Below are 22136 nucleotides of genomic sequence, written 5' to 3'. Positions count from 1 at the left end.
TTTGTACAGGGTGCCACTGTGCGCACAAAGCGCTGTATACTTTGTGGCTGATGCTACATACAGTTTATACAGCGAACCCAGCCGCTGCATCTGTTGGTTATGGAAATAATTCATTTGGACCAGCTTGTTGCAAGCAAAGTATTTAAAGCAGTAGTAAACCGCAGCATTTTTTCTTTTGTTTAAACCCTGCAAATTAAAAGGCATAATGTGCTAGTATGCATCGCATACTAGCACATTATGAAATACCTTAGAACAAAGCCATGCATCGCCACGCTGTCAGCTGTGACAGATGCTTCCATCTTCACCCGGTCTTCCTTGCGGGTTCATGTCCTCCGGCCGTCTGATTGACGTTCCCGCAATGATGTGACTCCCACACATGCGCACGGGAGTCACGCACCGTGGCAGGGAGCTCTAAAGGGACGGTACGGGTGTACTGTCCCTTCAGAGCATGTGCATGCACTCTGAAGGGACAGACCATTTTAGGGGCCATACTACCAGAAAAGTGTAATTGATTTATTGAATTCCCTCAATACATTCTGTACTCCACAGCTCTCTATTCATTATACTGCACTGTATTTTCTCTATTTCACATCCTCTTACTGTGTATACAGTGATGCATAGTTTATATTTCACATAGGACCACACTGTATGGCACATATCTTACTGTTGCGGCGCTCCCCGCTCTGTACATTCTTTTTTTCATGCCTTCTGAGTCCTGACACTGCACTCTATACTCTTTACTGAACTCCTCTCTACTCTATAAGCTGTACTATATACTGTTTACGTATGGGGGCCATACATGGATCAGTGCAGCAGGGACCGACCAAATTTTCCATCCATGTATGGGCACACTGATTGTTTACAAGCTGATCTAGTGATTGACTTGTGTACAACCAGCTTGTGTGTCTCTCTGCTCAGTGCAGTGTCCTGCACATTGTACATTGTACACCTCCTTACTGTGCGCAGCACTATGCACAGTCTTTAGTTTATATCTCCTCCACTCTGTACATTGTACTGTACATTTTGTATTCCATTTTGCCTCATTATGTACATTCCACTATACATTCTGTGTTTCACAAGGCCTCCCCCTGTGAACCACTGTACACAGTATGTCTCTACATCTTACCATTCTGGACGCTGCACTATAAATTCTTTATCTTACATCTCCTCACTGTGTAGACTGTATTGTACATTCTCTAGTCCACATCTCTTCACTGTTGCACAATATGTTCTTTACTCAATACCTCCCACTCAGTACTCTCCACTATACATTCTCTATTCCACAATGCCTCACCCTGTATACTACATAATTTGATCCCTACCTTTCCCATTTTTGACGCTGCACTATAAATTCTTTATCTTATATCTCCCCACTCTGGACACTGTACTTTGCATTCTGTAGTCCACATCAGTCCACTCTGGATCATGCACAATACGTTCTTTACACCTTACCTCCCCACTCCATACACTGCGCTGTATTTTCTCCACCACCCACCTATACTCCATACTGCACCATTTACTTTGCTGTAAAATGTATACCCTGGCAACTTTCGAATTACCAAATGCAGGATTCCATTCATCATCACAATCTATCCTCTGCCCAACACTTTTGCTGTTTATGTTAAAGTGATTCTAAAGGTTGTATTTAAATACATTTTTAAATAAAAATATAAATAAACATGTTATACTTATCTGCTCTGTATAACTGTTTTGCACAGAGCAGCCCCAATCCTCTTCTTTTTTGGGTCCCCCGCTGGCAGTCCTGGCTCCTCCCCCCTGCCGAGTGCCCCCAATAGCAAGCCTCTTGCTCGGAGGGGGGTTCTCAAGCAGGTGTTGGAAGAGTAACAGCATGTAATGTAAAGTCTCTTATATAAATTGACAATATGTACTGTACACATTATACCTTTCTATGCAGCAGGTGGAGCTGTAGTATTATAGTGTATAGTACATGTTTTCTATGATATGACAGGATGGTTGTCTATCCTCTCTCTATGTACTTGTATTGTCCTGTATCCTGTAAGACATGCATTGCTAATCCTCCATGAAAGTAGAGTATTGTCTGCATACAACAAGCTTCCAAGCGCATGATTCAGTAACCTACTAATAGCAGGCTGGTTTCCAAGCCCTACTTCTGTAAATAGACATTGTCCAATAACACACAGAGCATGGCTTGGCCCCGACCCCCACTTTCTCCTCATTGTCTCACTGGCTATGATTGACAACAGCAGGAGACAATGTCTCCTGCTTCTCTGTGAGCCAATGAGGAGAGAGAGACCCAGGAGAGTCGCTGCTCTCATGAACATTGCTGGATCGATATGGGGCTCAGGTAAAGAATGGGGGGGGGGGGCTGCACCTAGGTTTTTTACCCTAATGCAAATAATGCATTAGGGTAAAAAACCTTCTGCCTTCAGAACCACTTTATTGCTACTGTTTTTATTTAACGGTTTAAGGATTGGGCAAACATGATTAACCCAGACATGCTAAGGTAGGAAATTATTAGGGCATTATTAATATGGCAGGATATTAATGCATGATGTAAAAAAGCCACAGGTGCAAGAGAAGCCTATTGCTGTCAACAAAAGGGAAAAACTAGATAGAGAAAGATGCAATCATGTGAAAAAGAGAACTGCACAGCTTCAATTAAGTGACTTGGGCTCCACTAAGATGCCACTCTCACACGGCATGCCATAGAGGCAAGGTGGGCTGACTTCTGAATCATTTGAAATTGTCATAGAAAGTTTGTTGCTTTCCTAAATTCTTGGTCAGAAAATGTGCCTTTTTCAAATAAAAATAATATATTTATTTATGATTAGAGGTTATAGAGTGTTTTGCACAACTGACAAAATGGACTTGTCAGAAATACCAAAACTGACTATATTCAAGACGGAAAATATTTGCTTTTCACAAATAAATCACAGCCATGTAACTAACAGGGCCTCACTAAGCAGCTGTTTCCTCGGTGCTTGCAACAAGTTGGCTCTGTCATAGCAACAAGTCGTATGAGCAACCATTCTACTTCAAACATAGTAGGCATGTAAATAAACTCCCACCTTTACCAATCCGTGTTTGCTGATTACACAGTTTGATATTGCACTAGTAATATTAAGCCAGTGATAGGTATTAGAGGAAAGACTGTTTGTTACAGACTATGACAGACAACCTAGATCAGGGGATCATTTTATGCGATTAGGCACCTTAAAAATGTGTAAAGCCAAAACTTTTTTTTGTTTTAGATAGAGTAGGAACGGATTATAAATCTCCTCTGTGATCACAAAAGCATAAAATTCAAAAAGGTGCAATGGCATGGAAAGGACTCATCAAACCCTATTTATACCGTGCACTAAAAATGTAGCAGAACACTTTTCTGTTTCAATATTTTTATTGAGGTTTTCACAAAAGAGAATACAAACTTGATTATAAGGAACAAGTACAGTAGAAAATATATACTAAATCTATGGATATCCAAATAATTTGCAAACATGTAGATACACCTACAGTGTGCATTCTTTTAAGTATAGATCTTTACTGTTTATAAAAATTATACTAGCCTCATCTGTATGAGGTATCCCCAATTCTCTTTTAGAGCTTCAGCTGTGACCTAAATATAATACATCGCATCTTCTCTATACTGTTAGAGATAGAGCCTCTACTTATTGTAATTAAAAATTGACCTTCCGCTTGTGACTTTTTGTATGTTGTAGATGCACTCATTGTCCACTGTATATATTAACAAAAGGGGTGAACATATGCATATTGAGGATACCACATCCCTCGGCTCCCTGAAACCAGAATTTATTCCGAAGAAGAGTCACTGTTCAAGGGTTATAGGCAATAGGCCAGGCAACCCTCATACAACTACAGCAAAGACCAAGAGAACAAAATAAAAAAAAAAGTGGAAAGAGGGAGAGAAAGGAAAGGTTGAAAGAAAAGTAGGAAAGTAGAGAAGTAAAAAAAACACCCAGTGCTCCAATTCTCACCATCCAGAAACAGCTCTAAACAGGTATAGATCGGGGATCTCCCATCAAATATTTGACCCATGGGTCCCAGACTTTCTCGAACATCTTCATTTTAATCTTGATCTTCATTTGATCTTGTAAGATCGCTGTCATGCGCTCATTAAGCATAATCCAGGATTTTAGTTGTGCGAATGGCAAGGCAGCTGTTTTCCAGGATTATGCAATAATAATTTTTGCTGATTTAAATATAAATGTTATGAGACGTCTCTGGGATTTCAACGCTCTCTCCACCTTACTGCCCAACAGCTCCTGTCTCGGGGATTTAACAAGGTTCACTTGGGTGAGGATGTAGATGAAATTATACACCCTAATCCAATAACGCCTTACCTGGCACTGCCACCACACATGGTACATGGTTCCTTCCTGTCCACATCCATAGAAACGCAAAGGGGATGCTGCCAGCACATAAGTTGCCAGCCTGGCTGGAAACATGTACCATCTCAGAAGCACTTTATAATTAGTTTCTATAATTGAAGCATTTATAAGCGACCTTGAGGCCCCTTGGGCTATAATATGCCATTCATCTAGTTCAATAGTCTCTTCGTGGTCTGCCTCCCATTTTTCCATGTAGTCCTGTTTAATGGAGGAATTAGTCAAGATAGTATACATTTCTGAAATATGTCCTCCGATTTTATCGAAATTCGGACACAGGTATTCCATCGGGTGCATATCAGAATTTCGTGCTTAAAAAGTGCATTATCTGTGTGTATCGAAAGTATTCTGAGCCCGACATTTGATATTTCTCCATTAAACCTTTATTGTCAATATTCCCTTATGATCGCATAGATCAGCTATACGTAGGAGTCCTTTGTTGGTCCACCAATCAAATGTTCTGGGGGTGAGGCCCGGGGTGAAATTTGCATTTCCAAGAATAGGGGCCAGTGGGGTATGCTGGGAGCAGAACACTTTTAATGATAGTATCATGGCTTTGAAAGTACATAAACTATATAGATTTGAATAGGCCTTCAGATTATTAGGTCTCATGCACACTGACACTTACCAGCTCCTGTGCTGAGGCATAAAATCTGCCATGTGCAAGCATTAACAGGTAAACACAGTTTGCTTCTGCATTAGCAAATTATTAGAGTTTACAGAGAGGTGATCCAAGCATCAAATGGGTTTAAGGCCTGTTTTTTCGTCAGCATTGCAGCAAAACACAACCCAAAACAAGGAGATTCCCTTTCAGAAGTAATATTCACAGTCAAAAAACCTGAAAATTGTATATTCACCTTTCCTTAATTTTCCTTTCCTGATGCATATTCATGGCAGCATACACTGAGTTGTGACTCTGCCCCCACAACCTGATAGGACTGAATAGCTATACATCTTTGAGAGGAACCCACTGAAGCATTCTCTGTATATATCCTTTAAAAAAAAAAAGGGTGGAAGTTGTTTATGCTGCCATGAATAGGCTTCAGGAAAGGAAAATTACGGAAAGGGGAGCATACAATTTTCAGTTTTTCTGACGCATTATGACAGCACACACTGGGAAATAACTCGCCAGTCGGGTGGGTGCTAGAAAGTATCATTTATTAACACGATACAGAAGAATTAGCTTGAATAATGTCTTTTCCAGATTTCACAGTTGTCAGTTGAGTCGGATCCACTTTATGACATAAACGTATTTCTGGAAGACCAAGTTGCCGCCTTGCATATCGTCTCCGGGGATACTCTGCAATATGCTGTCCATGAAGTTGCCACTGCCCTAGCCGAGTGAGCCTTTTAGGCCCCCGGGTATCAAGAGTTGCTGAACTGAATATGGTTTCTTGATGGTTTTGACAAGCCATGAAGCTATCGTGTGTGGTGATTCCACCTGACCTTTCCTAAGGCCATGAGGGATAATCAAGAGATTATGTGTTCTTCTAAAAGAGCTAGTAGCCGTAGATATGAGCTAATGCTAAATTTAATGTCCAAAGGATGTGGTTCTCCCTGTTCGTCAAGAAATGTTGATAGATTTATATCCTGATTGAAGTAGAATAAAGTAGCCACTTTAGGTTTGAAGTGGCCAAAGGTCTTAGAACCACTCTGCCAGGGTAAAAAAACAGGTAAGGTTCCTTTATAATAATAATAATACTTGCATCTTGGAGACTCTCTTTGTTGAAGTTATGGTGATGAGAAAGGTTACCTTCAATGTTAAGTCCCATAAGGATACTGAATCAATAGGGTGAAAGGGAAAACGTGAAAGTGCTTCCAAGACTACAGACAGATCCCAGGCTGGAAATAATGGCTTCCTAGGAGGTCTGATCTTTAAGCATGCTCTCAGGAACTGTATGAAAAATGGGTGCAGAGCCCATTTTATCCCAGTCATAGCCAATAAGGCAGAGACCTGTACTTTTAGGGTGCTTTAACTTAGACCTTTTTCCAGACCTAACTGAAGAAATTCCAGAATTTGGGATTTTTCAGGAGACAACAGATCCCAAGACTGCTGATGATGTACATTTTTGCCACACTCTCCTATAAGTGAATTAGTAGCATTTTTCCTTGCTTGTAGCAATGTAGCTACCACCTCCCTGGAGCAACCTTGGTCTAGAAGTCTATTCCTCTCAACCTCCATTCCATCAGGTGCAGTTTCTCCGGAGATGGGTGTAGGAACTAGCCCTGCGACAGCAGATTGGGTGTTACTGGAAGAGGCAATGGATTTTTCGTGCTTAATTGCAGAAGGGTCGCAAACCATGGCCTTCTTGGCCAAAAGGGAATTATTGTTATCACTGCGGACGTTGATCTCCTGAGTCTGGTTAGAAATCTTGTGATCAGAGGCATTGGGGGAAAAATGTAACCCAGCTGGAAATTCCAAGGATGGTTGTAGACAGTCTGTCCCTTCGGCTGTGGGATAATAGGCTCTCACTAGGTACCTTGGACAATTGGTGTTCATAGCTCCTGTTTGTATCACTTTGCTGTGGCTTGTACAGTGTGATCCCAAATTTTAAATAAAGGCACAAGAAGCCACCCAACGCTTTTTGGGCTTCACCAATTACTATCGCCAATTAATTGGGAACTACTCCACTTTGGTGGCCCCTATCAGACCTCTCACCCGCAAGGGTGTCGATGCCGGGCTCTGGTCCCCTGAAGCCATTAATGCTTTCCACAAACCCAAGGCAGCCTTCCTCTCTGCCCCAATTCTCCTACGTCCGGACATTACGAAACCCTTTTCTATGGAGGTTGATGCCTCTTCAGTAGCAGTCTTCATCTCAGCCCACCAAGATGACTGGATGGACCTTTTGCCCTGGGCAGAGTTTGCCTTAAACCAATACTCCAATGCCAGTTCTGGAAAATCTCGCTTCTTCACTATTTACGGCAGCATCTATCTGTTCCCTTTCCTGTTCCCACTTCTCCTCATGTACCAGCAGCAGCTGAGACCCAAAGGTCCTTCAACTCAATCTGGAAAGAAGTCTCTGAGAATATTCATCTAGCTGCTTCCAGGCATAAAACAGCAGCAGATCGTCATCACCGTCCGGTTCCTAAGTTCCTGCCTGGTAATGGAGTTTGGCTCTCTACCAAGTACATCCGACTCTGAGTGCCCTCAATGAAATTTGCCCCTTGCTTAATTTCCTATTCTCCGTCAAATCAATCCAGTTGCTTTCAAGCTCCGTCTGCCCTCTCATCTCAGGATACCCAACGTCTTCCATGTCTCCCTGCTTAGGCCACTGGTCCTCAATCACTTCTCTCGCCCTTCTTCTCACCCCACTCCTGTGGCTGATACCATGGATCAGTATGGGATTAAAGAAATATTGGACTCCAAATACTCCTGAGGGAAGCTGCTCTATCTGATTAATTGGAAGGGCTATGGTCCGGAAGAGAGATCTTGGGTTCCTGCCACCGATGTCTCAGCCCCACGCTTGGTGACCAGATTCCATAGGAAATTTCCCTCCAAGCCAGGACCAAGACGTGTAGGGGGAACTCGAAAGAGGGGGGGTTACTGTCAAAGATCAGCTGCAGAACTGATCAGTGTCTTAACTTTACTGCTGTAGGTCGGCTGGCACCTGTTGTTCCACTGGCTTGTGTTCAGCTCTGCTGCACTCTGCAGCTATGGGTGTCGCCGGCCTCACCTGTTGCTTAATATATAATTCCTTCCTGCTACTTCCTGTCCAGCCCCTCATGTGCTTCTCTATTTAAATCCCTCCCTGCTTGTAACCTGCTTTAACCTGACCTCTCGTGAACTGATCTTTTGTGTACCGACTCAGCTTGTTCTGATTACATTGTCTGCAGTCCGCTCTGACCTTGGCTCGCTATTCGGCTCTCCTTTGCTTCATCCATCCATCCATCCTTGTCTGACAGAGTCTTCTGGTACTTCCCTAGCGAGCAGGGTGAACCCGGGGGTCATGACCTGGGGTCAGCACACAGCTAAGTCCAAACCCTCACCAATTACTATCGCCAATTAATTGGGAACTACTCCACTTTGGTGGCCCCTATCAGACCTCTCACCCGCAAGGGTGTCGATGCCGGGCTCTGGTCCCCTGAAGCCATTAATGCTTTCCACAAACCCAAGGCAGCCTTCCTCTCTGCCCCAATTCTCCTACGTCCGGACATTACGAAACCCTTTTCTATGGAGGTTGATGCCTCTTCAGTAGCAGTCTTCATCTCAGCCCACCAAGATGACTGGATGGACCTTTTGCCCTGGGCAGAGTTTGCCTTAAACCAATACTCCAATGCCAGTTCTGGAAAATCTCGCTTCTTCACTATTTACGGCAGCATCTATCTGTTCCCTTTCCTGTTCCCACTTCTCCTCATGTACCAGCAGCAGCTGAGACCCAAAGGTCCTTCAACTCAATCTGGAAAGAAGTCTCTGAGAATATTCATCTAGCTGCTTCCAGGCATAAAACAGCAGCAGATCGTCATCACCGTCCGGTTCCTAAGTTCCTGCCTGGTAATGGAGTTTGGCTCTCTACCAAGTACATCCGACTCTGAGTGCCCTCAATGAAATTTGCCCCTTGCTTAATTTCCTATTCTCCGTCAAATCAATCCAGTTGCTTTCAAGCTCCGTCTGCCCTCTCATCTCAGGATACCCAACGTCTTCCATGTCTCCCTGCTTAGGCCACTGGTCCTCAATCACTTCTCTCGCCCTTCTTCTCACCCCACTCCTGTGGCTGATACCATGGATCAGTATGGGATTAAAGAAATATTGGACTCCAAATACTCCTGAGGGAAGCTGCTCTATCTGATTAATTGGAAGGGCTATGGTCCGGAAGAGAGATCTTGGGTTCCTGCCACCGATGTCTCAGCCCCACGCTTGGTGACCAGATTCCATAGGAAATTTCCCTCCAAGCCAGGACCAAGACGTGTAGGGGGAACTCGAAAGAGGGGGGGTTACTGTCAAAGATCAGCTGCAGAACTGATCAGTGTCTTAACTTTACTGCTGTAGGTCGGCTGGCACCTGTTGTTCCACTGGCTTGTGTTCAGCTCTGCTGCACTCTGCAGCTATGGGTGTCGCCGGCCTCACCTGTTGCTTAATATATAATTCCTTCCTGCTACTTCCTGTCCAGCCCCTCATGTGCTTCTCTATTTAAATCCCTCCCTGCTTGTAACCTGCTTTAACCTGACCTCTCGTGAACTGATCTTTTGTGTACCGACTCAGCTTGTTCTGATTACATTGTCTGCAGTCCGCTCTGACCTTGGCTCGCTATTCGGCTCTCCTTTGCTTCATCCATCCATCCATCCTTGTCTGACAGAGTCTTCTGGTACTTCCCTAGCGAGCAGGGTGAACCCGGGGGTCATGACCTGGGGTCAGCACACAGCTAAGTCCAAACCCTCGTGAGGGGGTCCCTGGCAGAATACTGGCTGGCCCTTAGACTCCACACCCTGGGGGATCCCGTGTCACCTGCTCGCCTGTGGGCTTACTGTAAGTAGTACCGTGACATCCTCCACCGGAGATCAGCAGAAGTCCTTTTGAAGGTACGCCCATCTGACCTGTAATAGTGGGAGCCAGGCTCAAGCTATTCATACAGGTTTTGGCAGATCACATACAAGATCCTTGGACAGTATCCGCCATCCAAGACAGCCACAAATGGAAATTCAAGAGAAAATGTCCCAGAGACAATTTTCAATCAACCAGACTGCTGTTGTTCAAATATATGCTGGAGCTACTTCAAAAGCATTCAATTATAGAGGTACCATTTACCCGGAGAGGGCAAGGGTTTTACTCTCCACTATTCTTAGTGAAGAAAAAAATAGGAGATCTTTGCCTGGTCCTAGACTTAAAAAACTTCATCAGAATAATTCAAGTTGAATCCTTCAAAATAGAAAGTCTTTAAACATTTCTTCTAGCAATGAACTTGGGAGATTGGATGCTGTCAGTAGATTTATTGGATGCTTATCTTAACATCCCCATACATCATGCCTTTCAAAGACTTCTTTGATTCATGGTAAATTGCCAACATTTTCATTTTCAGAGTCTGCCATTCGGAGTCTCTACTGCCCCCAGAACCTTTACAGAGATTCTGTTGCCATTAGTAGCATTCATGAGAGAGAAAGGATTGCAAGTCCACCATTATCTGGATGACATTCTCCTTCTAGCCGACAGGAACACCTCATCCGTCATTGGGAGATTCTGATTCTCACACTCCAATGGTTTGGTTGGATAATAAACTTGAAGAAACACAATCTTCAGCTTGGGAGCTGAATTAAACACCTGGACCAACATAATAGAGCTTCCTCAAGAGAAAATAGGTCTTTTAATTCAGAAAATGAAGAGTTTATTGGCAGAAATTTCTCTACCAGCCAGAGTCTCTCTAAGCATAGTGGGATCCATGTCTGTCACTTTGCCAATGGTCCAATGGGCCCAGTGGCACACAAGAACATTTCAGAATTAATTTCTAGCTCAGTGGGATGGAGAATTGATGCTTCAACCAATCTTCATAAACAAGATAGTGAAACAATCTGTGTGGTGGTGAACTCATATTCACTATCTCAGGAACCATTGACTTATAATCCATCTGCAGTCAGAAATAGTCACTGTGGATGCCAGCCTGGAAGGATGGGGAGCCCACTATCAGGACCAAGCAGCCCAGGGTCGTTGGCAATTCCAGTCACAAAGTATTGTCTCAAACGTGCTGGAGCTTAGGCCAGCCTTTCAGGCACTACTAGCATTCAGCGCATTTCTAAGTGGTAAGACTATCTTGCTACACATGGACAACAAAGTTGCAGGTGCCTACATCCGAAGGCAGGGAGGCACCAGGAGTCACACACTCATGAGGGAAATTTATTCTATCATGGATTAGGCCCAGGAACACCTACTGAATTAAAAAAACATGTATGTTTCAGCAGCATGGAACCTATTGGCTGACAGTCTCAGCAGGAATTTTTTATTGCACATTAAATGGTCTCTGAGCACCTAGGCCTTTTCTCTACTAACCCAGACTTGGGGTATTCCTGATACTGATCTGGCAGCAACCCCTGTGAACACCAAATGTGGGTGAATGAAAAACTCTGGACAGCCGCACTCCAAAGCGCTGCCCCTCTAAGATCCAATTTGGTAAAAACATGGGAACCTCGCAGTCTGTCAAAAAGTTCCGAAATTAAAGGAAGAGGGTATCGGTTCTTCACGGTGATGGCGTTAAGACCCCTGTAGTCGATGCATGGATGGAGAGAACTGTCTTTTTTCCCTACAAAGAAAAATCCGGCTCCAGCAGGTGAGTTGAATTTCCTGATGAAACCCTTTTGCAGGTTTTCCTGAATGTATTCAGACATGGCTTGTGTCTCTGGGATAGATAGAGGGTAAACTCGGCCTCAGGGAGGAGAGGTCCCTGGTAAAAGATCAATGGAGCAGTCATAGTCTCTGTGAGAAGGAAGGCAATCAGCTGACTTTTTGCAGAAAACATCTCGGAAGGACTGATATTGGGAAGGCAACATGGGAGTTGTGGAGGTCTCAGCCAGAGGAATAGAAGGAGGTGGTAGTACCTTGGAAATACATTTTGCTGACACTGAGGACCCCAAGCCAATACTTGTCCAGAGTTCAAGTCAAGATGCGGAGAGTGTTTCTGCAACCATGGAAGGCCCAGGATGATGGGACTGGAGGACTTAGGCAGAATTAGGAAAGAGATTTCCTCCTCATGCAAAACCCTAATGCGTAACACAATAGGAGGGGTTTTAAACCGGATGGGGCTCATTGGCAAAAAGGGGCTATCTACTGTGGTCACGGAGAGGGGTATAGCCAAGGCCACAAAGGCAATGCCTAACTCAGAAGCCAAAGATTGTTCAATGAAATTCCTCGCAGCTCCAGAGTCCACATATGCAGAGAGTTGTTAGGCATTTGGAGCCCAGTGGATAGCCACGGGAAGATGAAACGAGGGAAGCGGACAAAATTAAAGGATCGGTCTAGATCACCTCTCTCCGAGTTACCTAGACCCTGGAGTATGGGGCAGACTGGACAGGAGTTCAAAAGATGTCTTTTATCGCCACAATAAAGGCACAAGCCCAATCCCATGCGCCGGGCACGTTCCTCTGGAGTGAGGCGAGTTCGCCCAAGCTGCATAGGTGCTTCCAACGTGTGAGAGGTTGATGACGGAGAGGATTCCACAGGTCTTTGGACTACCTGTGCTGGACGGCCAGCAGGGGGATGACTGGATCTGGATTTCTCCTGAAAGCGAATGTCTATTTGAATGCTCAGTGCGATTAAATCATCCAATGTGGTAGGAGTGGTGCGTCCAGCGAGTTCATCCTTTACATGCTCAGATAGGCCTTGCCAGAAGGTAGCAGTAAGCGCCTCATTATTCCATTTGAGTTCAGCGTACGGAATTGAACTGCGTGTTGGCCGACGGTCATTCCTTGCTGAGGAAGATGAAGGAGGGCCACAGCAGCAGAAGACACTCTGGCGGGCTCATCAAAAGTTTTCCGGAATGCATCCAAAAAGGACTGGAGGTCAGAGGTGGTAGAATCGTGTGATTCCCAGAGTGGGGAGGCCCAAGCTAGAGCATCACCGGCAAGGAGAGAGATGATACATGCGACTTTGGTGCAATTAGTTGGAAACAATGGCTGGAAAGTTCAAAGTGGATGGAACACTGATTAATGAAGCCCTGACAAGCCTTAGGGTCACCAGAAAAGCAAGGATGCAGATGCAAGCAGGGATAGCCAGGTGTAGCAGGTAACACAGGAGCATCTGAAGCAGAAGCAGGAATGGGAGGAGCTGAAGTTGTAGCGAATTGCAGACGATCCAGATGGGAGGCAAGATCCTGTAGAACCAACATTATTTGCTCTTGATTTGCTTGCTGGGAGTTAAATCTCTGAACTAGATGTTGCTTTTGATCCTCGTTCAGTGCCGACTCTCAGAGGAGCTCATGGCTTGAGCAAACTGTTATGGTACTACTTACAGTGAGCCCACAGGCGAGCAGGTGACATGAGATCCCCCAGGGCATGGAGTCTAAGGGCCAGCCGGTATTCTGCCAGGGACCACCTCACAAGGGTTTGGGCTTAGCTGCATGCTGCCTCCAGGTCACGACCCCCGGGTTCACCCTGCTCACTAGGGAAGTACCAGAAGACTCTGTCAGACAAGGATGGATGGATGAAGCAATAGAGACCGGATAGCGAGCCAAGGTCGGGGCGGGCTGCAGACAACGTAATCAGAACAAGCTGAGTCGGTACACAAGAGATCAGTCCACGAGAGGTCAGGTTAAAGCAGGTTACAAGCAGGGAGCTCAGAAACAAGCGTTGCTCAAGCAACCAGAAAGTGGTCTGAGAGGGATTTAAATAGAGAAGCACATGAGGGGCTGGACAGTAAGTAGCAGGAAGGAATTATATATTAAGCATCAGGTGAGGTTGGCGACACCCATAGCTGCAGAGTGCAGCAGAACTGAACACAAGCTAGTGGAACAACAGGTGCCAGTCGACCTACAGCAGTAAAGGTAAGATACAGATCAGCTCTGCAGCTGATCTGTGACAGAGGACACCCCGGGTGGGTATTTCCTTTTGAACTTCTTCCCGGGTATATACGTTTTCACTTCCCTGTATCACTCCGGAAAGTTGCATCTGTAGGATGGTCGGAAGAATTCAGACCAGACTTTCCACCTGGACCTTATGAGATGGCAGAATCAAGTTTAGAACCAAATAAGTTAGTACCATCATAGGGTATCTTGTACCAATTAGTTTTGGAGTCTGCATCCACTATCCATGGTTTCAACCACAATGCACTTCTGGATATCACAGAGACCAGCTTGAGTTCTTGAAGAGCGGTTATGATCTTTTCGTAGTTTGCCCCTTCTAGCAGCAGCTTTTCAATACTGGAGGTCCAGCTGAAAATCACTCACCTTACTGTTGAGTATGCTTTTTTAAGATTTAGATCAATCTTCCAGTCAAGTACATATTTGAAGATTACTGCATCTTCAATGGATAGGGTTACATGCCTGGCCAGACACATTAGCGATGCGTCAACAACTGGTGCAGAAATTAAAGGATTTATGTTGGATTAATTTAACCACTTAAGGACCAGGCCTATTTTTTACACTTGGTGTTTACAAGTTAAAATCAGGGTTTACTTAATTACTTAGAACCCCCAAACATTATATATATATTTTTTCAGACACCATAGAGAATAAAATGGTAGTCATTGCAATTAGGGATGCACCGTAATTTCGGCAGCCATGAATAAACTGCCGAAAATTGTGTTTTCGGCACATTGCCGAAAGGAAAATATTGCCGATAATAGCACTGAAAATCGCGCAGTAGCGGTGGCCATGCCGCTGAGTGCCGCCCATTGCGGGGTGTCATTCTGGCTCAAGGTCCTGTCCTCCCCTCCCTCCTCCTCTCCTCCCTTCTTCTATCCTTGCAGAGCGGCAATCTCCCTGTGTCACGGAGCTGAATTGTCCGGCTGTAGTAACAATGTCCCGGCTCCTGTGATTGATGGCACACTGATCCAGTGTTGGGACATTGAATCAGTGTGACATGATCACAGGAGGCGGGAGATTGTTACTGCGGCCCGGGCAATTTAAATCCAGCTCAGTGACACACAGAGATCGCCGCTCTGATCTGGGTACAGGCAGGCTGCTTCCACTCTCACTGGTGAGAGGCTGCATGATGGGCACTGGCATTGGTGAGAGGCTGCATGGTGGGCACTGGCACTGGTGAGAGGCTGCATGATGGGCACTGGCACTGGTGAGAGGCAGCATGATGGGCACAGGCAAGCTGCATCCACTGGCACTGGTGAGAGGCTGCATGATGGGCACTGGCACTGGTGAGAGGCTGCATGGTGGGCACAGGCAATCTGCATCCACTGGCACTGGTAAGAGGCTGCATAATGGGCACTGACACTTGTGAGAGGCTGCATGATGGGCACAGGCAAGCTGCATCCACTGGCACTGGTGAGAGGATGCATTATTGGCACTGGCACTGACGAGAGGCGACATGACAGGCACTGGCACTGGTGAGACGCAGCATGACAGGCACTGACACTGGTGAGAGGCTACGTGACGGGCACTGACACTGGTGAGAGGCAGCACGACGGGAACAGGCAAGCTGCATCCACTGGAACTTGTGAGAGGCTGCATGATGGCCACTGGTGAGAGGCTGCATGATGGGCACTGGCACTGGTGAGAGGCAGCATGATGGGCACAGGCAAGCTGCATCCACTGGCACTGGTGAGAGGCTGCATGATGGATACTGACACTGGTGAGTGGCTGCATGATGGGCACTGGCACTGGTGAGAAGCAGCATGATGGGCACTGGCACTGGTGAGAGGCTGCATGACGGGCACAGGCAAGCTGCATCCACTGGAACTGGTGAGAGGCTGCATGATGGGCACTGGCATTGGTGAGAGGCTGCATGATGGGCACTGGCACTGGTGAGAGGCAGCAGGATGGGCACTGGCACTGGTGAGAGGCTGCACGACAGGCACAGGCAAGCTGCATCCACTGGCACTGGTGAGAGGCTGCATTATAGGCACTGGCACTGGTGAGAGGCTGCATGGTGGGCACAGGCAAGCTGCATCCACTGGCACAGGTAAGAAGCTGCATAATGGGCACTGACACTTGTGAAAGGCTGCATGATGGGCACAGGCAAGCTGCATCCACTGGCACTGGTGAGAGGATGCATTATTGGCACTGGTACTGGTGAGAGGCAGCATGACAGGCACTGGCACTGGTGAGAGGCGGCATGACAGGCACTGACACTGGTGAGAGGCTACATGATGGGCACTGACACTGGTGAGAGGCAGCATGACGGGCACAGGCAAGCTGCATCCACTGGAACTGGTGAGAGGCAGCATGATGGGCACTGGCACTGGTGAGAGGCTGCATGACAGCACAGGCAAGCAGCATCCATTGGTACTGGTGAGAGGCAGCATGATGGGCACTGGCACTGGTGAGAGGCTGCATGATGGGCACTGGCACTGGTGAGAGGCAGCATGATGGGCACTGGCACTGGTGAGAGGCTGCATGATGGCACAGGCAAGCTGCATCCACTGGCACTGGTGAGAGGCTGCATGATGGGCACTGGCATTGGTGAAAGGCTGCACGATGGGCACTGGCACTGGTGGGAGGCTGCATGATGGGCACTGGCAATGGTGAGAGGCAGCATGATGGGCACTGGCACTGGTGAGAGGCAGCATGATGGGCACAGGCAAGCTGCATCCACTGGCACTGGTGAGAGGCTGCATGATGGATACTGACACTGGTGAGAGGCTGCATGATGGGCACTGGCACTGGTGAGAGGCAGCATGATGGGCACTGGCATTGGTGAGAGGCTGCATGACGGGCACAGGCAAGCTGCATCCACTGGCACTGGTGAGAGGCTGCATGATGGGCACTGGCATTGGTGAGAGGCTGCATGATGGGCACTGGCACTAGTGAGAGGCAGCATGATGGGCACTGGCACTGGTGAGAGGCTGCATGACGGGCACAGGCAAGCTGCATCCACTGGCACTGGTGAGAGGCTGCATGATGGGCACTGGCACTGGTGAGAGGCTGCATGGTGGGCACAGGCAAGCTGCATCCACTGGCACTGGTAAGAAGCTTCATAATGGGCACTGACACTTGTGAGAGGCTGCATGATGGGCACAGGCAAGCTGCATCCACTGGCACTGGTGAGAGGATGCATTATTGGCACTGGCACTGGTGAGAGGCTGCATGATGGGCACTGGCACTGGTGAGAGGCTGCATTATGGGCACAGGCAAGCTGCATACACTGGCACTTGTGAGAGGCTGCATGACAGGCACAGGCAAGCTGCATACCCTGGCACTGGTGAGAGGCTGCATGATGGGCACAGGCAGGCTGCATACACTGGCACTGGGGAGAGGCTGCATGATGGGCACTGGCACTGGTGAGAAGCAGCATGATGGGCACTGGCACTGGTGAGAGGCTGCATGACGGGCACAGGCAAGCTGCATCCACTGGAACTGGTGAGAGGCTGCATGATGGGCACTGGCATTGGTGAGAGGCTGCATGATGGGCACTGGCACTGGTGAGAGGCAGCAGGATGGGCACTGGCACTGATGAGAGGCTGCATCCACAGGCCCTGGTGAGGCTCCATGACGGGCACAGGCAGGTTGCAGCTGATGGGCACAGGCAGGCTGCATCTGATGGACACTTGTGAGACTGAATTTAATGGACACTGGTGAGGCTGCATTGATCTCTTGTATCATGTCTGCGGTCTCTGACCATCTCCTGTACTATGTCTGCAGTCTCTGACCATCTCTTGTATCATGTCTGCTAGAGGTGCACCAAATGGAAATTTTGCTAATACTATTAACAGTGTGTTTAAGTTTAAGTAAGAGATTGCAGACATGATACAAGAGATAAATAAAAGGAAAATACTGCGCTGTATCAATGTAGCAAAACTGACCAAAAAAAGAGATGATAACTAAACCAATAAGCAGCTGCTAAAGTGAGATACACACACCAACAATAAATTTCAATACAGAGCAGCGCTACCCCCCAAAAAATTATAAAATTAATATAGTAAAGATCAGATACAATTCGCTAATTAGTTTAAACATTAATTAAATCAATTGTGATCAGAAACAAGAACTAAAGTCCATCTTCTCGATTCTGCAGTGATAGAAAAGGAAGTGCCACGCATCAACTGATGCTAAAGAAACAGTGTAACTGTGCATCCAAAATTGCTCAGAAAGGTAGTAGTAATAGTCCACAATAGGTGAATTCAACCTCCACCACACCTTCAGTGTTAAGAAGAATGCTCGCTTACCAGATGGCAAGCAATTAAAGCTTGCAGTCTAAACCCGACCAGGGCCTTTCTCCAGAATCAGGATACAAAGGTCTGAGGGAGAAACCCATCCAGGAGGTCAGCAGGGGATCGCCAGACTCGCCACCCAGAATCGTTCCCAGATCAAATAAGGTGATGATCAGATGTTCCAAAAATATATAAAGGAATCACCATAGCGTAACACATTTAAAACTAGGTTTATTATAAAAAGAAAGCCACTTACAGTGTGTCGTAGCAATTAAAAGCAGTACAGCCAGCCGGCTTGTGCAAACACCCGTCCCTTCGGACACAAACGCGAGACATCAGCAAGACACACTGTAAGTGGCTTTCTTTTTATAATAAACCTAGTTTTAAACGTGTTACGCTATGGTGATTCCTTTATATATTTTTGGAACATCTGATCATCACCTTATTTGATCTGGGAACGATTCTGGGTGGCGAGTCTGGCGATCCCCTGCTGACCTCCTGGATGGGTTTCTCCCTCAGACCTTTGTATCCTGATTCTGGATAAAGGCCCTGGTCGGGTTTAGACCGTAAGCTTTAATTGCTTGCCATCTGGTAAGCGAGCATTCTTCTTAACACTGAAGGTGTGGTGGAGGTTGAATTCACCTATTATGGACTATTACTACTACCTTTCTGAGCAATTTTGGATGCACAGTTACACTGTTTCTTTAGCATCAGTTGATGCGTGGCACTTCCTTTTCTATCACTGCAGAATCGAGAAGATGGACTTTAGTTCTTGTTTTTGATCACAATTGATTTAATTAATGTTTAAACTAATTAGCGAATTGTATCTGATCTTTACTATATTAATTTTATAATTTTTTGGGGGGTAGCGCTGCTCTGTATTGAAATGATACAAGAGATGGTTAGAGACTGAGGACATGATACAAGAGATGGTTAGAGACTGAGGACATGATATAAGAGATGGTTAGAAACTGCAGACTGCATTTTTCTTGACCTTTCTTGCACTAAAGGTGTCAATAATGGCCAACAATAAATTCATATTGATTTAAATTGATGATATTAATTAAAGTGTCAAATATAATACAATTATATATAAAAATATAAATATTTTTAAAAACTGTCATTTTCGGTTTTCGGCCTAGTGCATCCTTCATTTTCGGTTTTGGCGCCAAAATTTCCATTCGGTGCACCCCTAATTGCAATACTTTATGTCACACCGTATTTGCGCAGCAGTCTTATGCCCTGTACACACGGTCGGACTTTGTTCGAACATTCCAACAACAAAATTCTAGGATTTTTTTCCGACGGATGTTGGCTCAAACTTGTCTTGCATACACACGGTCACACAAAGTTGTCGGAAAATCCGTTCATTCTGAACGCGGTGACGTAAAACACATACGTCGGGACTATAAACGGGGCAGTGGCCAATAGCTTTAATCTCTTTATTTATTCTGAGCATGCGTGGCACTTTGTCCGTCGGATTTGTGTACACACGATCGGAATTTCCGACAACAGATTTTGTTGTCGGAAAATTTTATATCCTGCTCTCAAACTTTGTGTGTCAGAAAATCCGATGGAAAATGTCCGATGGAGCCCACACACGGTCGGAATGTCCGACAACACGCTCCGATCGGACATTTTCCATCGGAAAATCCGACCATGTGTACGGGGCATTACAAACGCAATTTTTTTGGGAAAAAATACACTTTTTTTAATAAAAAAGAGTAAACAGTAAAGTTAGCCCAAAAAATAAAATGTTACGCCGAGTAAACTGATACTCTACATGTCTTCAAAATTGCACCTGTCCGTGGAATGGCGACAAATGTTGACAATTAAAAATCTATATAGGCGACTTTGAAAAATGTTTACAGGTTACCAGTTTTGAGTTACAGAGGAGGTCTTTGCTAGAATTATTGCTCTTGCTCTATCGATAGCAGCTACACCTCACATGTGTGGTTTGAACACTGTTTACATTTCCTGGCGCGATGTACATATGCATTCGCTTCGGCGCACGAGCATGTGGGGACGGGGCGATTTAAATTTTATTTTTCTTATTTTACTTTTCATTTTTTTTATTTTTACACTGTTCCTTTAAAATAAAAAATTTGGATCACTTTTATTCCTATTACAAAGAATGTAAACATCCCTTGTAATAGAAAAAAAAGCATGACAAGACCTCCTTAACCACTTCAGCCCCGGAAGGATTTACCCCCTTCCTGACCAGAGCACTTTTTACAATTTGGCACTGCGTCGCTTTAACTGCTAATTGCGCGGTTATGGAATGCTGTACCCAAACGAAATTTGCGTCCTTTTCTTCCCACAAACAGAGCTTTCTTTTGATGGTATTTGATCACCTCTGCGTTTTTTATTTTTTGCGCTATAAACGTAAAAAGACCGAAAATTTTGAAAAAAAAATGATATTTTCAACTTTTTGTTATAAAAAAAATCCAATAAACTCAATTTTAGTCATACATTTAGGCCAAAATGTATTCGGCCACATGTCTTTGGTAAAAAAAATGTCAATACGCGTATATTTATTGGTTTGCACAAAAGTTATAGCGTTTACAAACTAGGGTACATTTTCTGGAATTTACACAGCTTTTAGTTTATGACTGCCTATCTCATTTCTTGAGGTGCTAAAATGACAGGGCAGTACAAAACCCCCCAAAATGACCCCATTTTGGAAAGTATATACCCCAAGGAAATTGCTGAGAGGCATGTTAAGCCCATTGAATGTTACTTTTTTTGTCCCAAGTGATTGAATAATGATAAAAAAATAAAAATAATTTTTTTTTTACAAAAAGTTGTCACTAAATGATATATTGCTCACACATGCCATGGTTATATGTGGAATTGCAACCCAAAATACATTTAACTGCTTCTCCTGAGTATGGGGATACCACATGTGTGGGACTTTTTGGGAGCCTAGCCGCATACGGGGCCCCGAAAACCAAGCACCACCTTCAGGATTTCAAAGGGCGTAAATTTTTGATTTCACTCCTCACTACCTATCACAGTTTTGAAGGCCATACAATGCCAAGATGGCACAAAACCCCCCCCCAAATGACCCCATTTTGGAAAGTAGACACCCCAAGCTATTTTCTGAGAGGCATGTTGAGTCCATGGAATATTTTATATTTTGACATAAGTTGCGGGAAAATGACAAACTTTTTTTTTTTTTTCACAAAGTTGTCACTAAATGATATATTGCTCAAACATGCCATGGGCATATGTGAAATTACACCCCAAAATAAATTCTGCTGCTTCTCCTGAGTATGGGGATACCAATGTGTGGGACTTTTTTAGGAGCCTAGCTGCGTAGTGGGTCCCGAAAACCAAGCACTGCCTTCAGGATTTCTAAGGGCGTAAATTTTTGATTTCACTCCTCACGACCTATCACAGTTTTGAAGGCCATAAAATGCCAAGATGGCACAACCCCCCCCAAATGACCCCATTTTGGAAAGTAGACACCCCAAGCTATTTGCTGAGATGCATGTTGAGTCCATGGAATATTTTATATTTTGACAAGAGTTGCATGAAAATTACAAACTTTTTTTTTTTCTTTTCTTGCACAAAATGGTCACTAAATGACATATTGCTCAAACATGCCATGAGCATATGTGGATTTACACCTCAAAATACATTCTGCTACTTCTCCTGAGTACGGGGATACCACATGTGTGGGACTTTTTGGGAGCCTAGCCACGTACGGGGCTTCGAAAATCAAGCACCGCCTTCAGGATTTCTAAGAGCGTAAATTTTTGATTTCACTCCTCACAACCTATCACAGTTTTGAAGGCCATAAAATGCCAAGATGGCACAAAACCCCCTCAAATGACCCCATTTTGGAAAGTAGACACCCAAGCTATTTGCTGAGAGGTATGTTGAGTCCATGGAATTTTTATATTTTGCCACAAGTTACGGGAAAGTGACAAACTTTTTTTTTTTTCTTTTTTTGCACAAAGTTGTCACTAAATGATATATTTCTCAAACATGCCATGGGCATATGT

The sequence above is a fragment of the Aquarana catesbeiana genome, linkage group LG02 (genome assembly GCF_042186555.1).
Source record: "Aquarana catesbeiana isolate 2022-GZ linkage group LG02, ASM4218655v1, whole genome shotgun sequence".
Lineage (NCBI taxonomy): Eukaryota > Metazoa > Chordata > Amphibia > Anura > Ranidae > Aquarana > Aquarana catesbeiana.
This window is presented reverse-complemented; position numbering follows the sequence as displayed.